Genomic DNA, 2,663 nt, shown 5'->3' with positions numbered 1-2,663 from the left:
GATGTAAGTGCATAATTAAAAGTGTAGACTTCAAACCACACTGCTGGATTTAAATATTGGCTTCACCACTTTTCAGCTGTGTGACCTGAACAATTTACTTAATTTCTTTTTTTCTCAGTTTTTATAAACTAGGCATGATAATAATAGCACCTACCTCATAGAGTTGTCATAATGATTGAATTAATTAATATATGTGAAACTCCTAGATTAGTACCTGGGAAATGAGCCCTCTATAATTTTGGCATTACATATAACACATTTATATATTATATAATTATGTAAAATATATATAATATTTAGCTGTATGTGTCAATTGTCTGGCACATAGTAAGCAGTCAGTATAGTACTATGTTTTTCTTGAGATTATATTTTACAAACTTGAATATTTACCTCTTCATGTCTTTTTTGAGAGCGTTTGAGGGTAGAAAAGATACAAAGTAAAATTAACCCTTGAAAATGTATTAAGTAGTGTTTACTAGTATACTCTACTTTTTCAAGAATGATGACCCTTGGGGTACCATGTGTCTTAAGAGCAATATTTTAATATATGATACTTATTGAACATGAATAGGGGTAACTTATATAGTTAAAGAAATGGTATCCCTGAGAAAATAAATATTAAAATGAGCCATATATGAAGAGTAGAAATAAGCTGGGCAAAATATGACGGGGGGATCTTCCTAGCAGAGAGAAGAGCACATATAAAGGATCTATGAGTGGATTAGGGAGTCTGTTGGGACTTGGCTGACTTTTTTTCTTTTTTTTTTTGCGGTATACGGGCCTCTAACTGCTGTGGCCTCTCCCGTTGCGGAGCACAGGCTCAGGACGCGCAGGCTCAGCAGCCATGGCTCACGGGCCTAGCTGCTCCGCGGCATGTGGAATCTTCCCAGACTGGGGCACGAACCCGTGTCCCCTGCATCGGCAGGCGGACTCTCAACCACTGTGCCACCAGGGAAGCCCTGGCTGACATTTTAAAACTCCATCAGAATTATTTTTTAAAATTTAAATACAATGAAAACGTTATTGGTTTTGAGACTGAGATTGCAGGGATATATATTTCCCTCCAATTATAATAAAACTCAATGCACTTCACTCCGTAAACAAGCAGAATTTTTAAAGGATCCCGAAAAACTGATTCTAAAATTGATAAGCAATTATACCGCCTCGCCACCGCTTCCCTTCGTCGGAGCGGCAGCTCGTCCGCCCGCCTGCCCGGCTCGAGGCCCGCGGGGAGCGCGGCGCAGTCCCTTGGCCCGCGGAGGGGCGGCCCCCCAGCCTCTTCGCAGAGCCCATGGACGACCAGGAAGGGGAGCGGCCCAGATGGCGCGTCCTTGGCCCCGCAAGTACAAGGCGGGCGACCTGGTCTTCGGCAAGATGAAGGGCTACCCGCACTGGCCGGCCCGGATTGAGGAACTCCCAGAGGGAGCTGTGAAGCCTCCAGCAAATACGTATCCTATCTTCTTTTTTGTCATCCATGAAACTGCATTTCTAGGTCCCAAAGACCTTTTCCCTTATAAGGAATACGAAGACAAGTTTGGGAAGTCAAACAAACGGAAAGGATTTAATGAAGGATTGTGGGAAATAGAAAATAACCCAGCAGTAAAGTTTGTTGGGTACCAGGCAATACAGCAACAGAACTCTTCAGAAACCGAGGGAGAAGGCGGGAATACTGCATGCAGGGGCAAGCAGTGAGGAAGAAGGTGATAGAGTAGAAGAAGATGGAAAAGGCAAAAGAAAGAATGAAAAAGCACGCTCAAAACGGAAAAAGTCATACACTTCAAAGAAATCCTCTAAACAGTCCCGGTACTCTCCAGGAGATGAAGATGACAAGGACTGCAAAGAAGAATAAAATAAAAGGAGCTCTGAGGGTGGAGATGCCGGCAATGACACAAGAAACACAACTTCAGACTTGTAAAAAACCAGTGAAGGGACCTAACTACCATAATGAATGCTGCATATTAAGAAAACCACAAGAAGGTTATACGTTTGGTTGTCTAATATTCTTGGATTTGATATGAACCAACACACAGTCCTTGTTGTCATTGACAGAACCCCAGTTTGTATGTACATTATTCACATTCCTCTCTGTTTCGTTTGGGGGGAAAAAGACATTTTAGCCTTTTTTAAGGTTATTGATTTAATTTCATGTTATTTGGTTGCATGAAGTTGCCCTTAACCACTAAGGATTATCCAGATTTTTGCACAAGCTTATACAAGTCTAGGATCCTTTATCAAGGCAGTTATGTTCATCACTCTCCTGCCTTTTCTCCACCATCACCAAACAAACACTAAGTTAAATATAAATTAGCATTTTTTAAAATGACCACTCAATATAATGCTTAAGGGATTTCCTCTCTGTGACAGAACCCAGGAACCAATTCCTAAATACATAATGTTGGCATACTGAAGATGAACTTAAAATTGTTCTTCAGTTTTGAGGCCATGTGTAAAGTTTAATCATATTGTAAAATATCTATTCCATATTAGAAATAGCTAGTTGACAACGTATACTTCTCAAAACTCATGTTGTTAATGTACACAAACTCAGTTTCTATATGTGAAGTTAGTGAGTCTTTTGTGTTACTCCAAAACAAGGCAATGGTTTATTTTTTCCCAATCTCAGTACAATTTGAGCTAATTACTCAAGTTTGATACTTTACATT

General features: G+C 40.3%; 1 pseudogene; it reads left to right on the top strand.

The window, feature by feature from the left end:
- Positions 1–1,320: 1,320 nt before the first annotated feature.
- LOC114891230 lies at positions 1,321–2,049 on the top strand (annotated as a pseudogene).
- The last annotated feature ends 614 nt before the right edge of the window (positions 2,050–2,663 follow it).

The sequence above is a fragment of the Monodon monoceros genome, unplaced genomic scaffold (genome assembly GCF_005190385.1).
Source record: "Monodon monoceros isolate NGI ecotype Baffin Bay Population unplaced genomic scaffold, NGI_Narwhal_1 Super_Scaffold_11, whole genome shotgun sequence".
Lineage (NCBI taxonomy): Eukaryota > Metazoa > Chordata > Mammalia > Artiodactyla > Monodontidae > Monodon > Monodon monoceros.
This window is presented reverse-complemented; position numbering and strand designations above follow the sequence as displayed.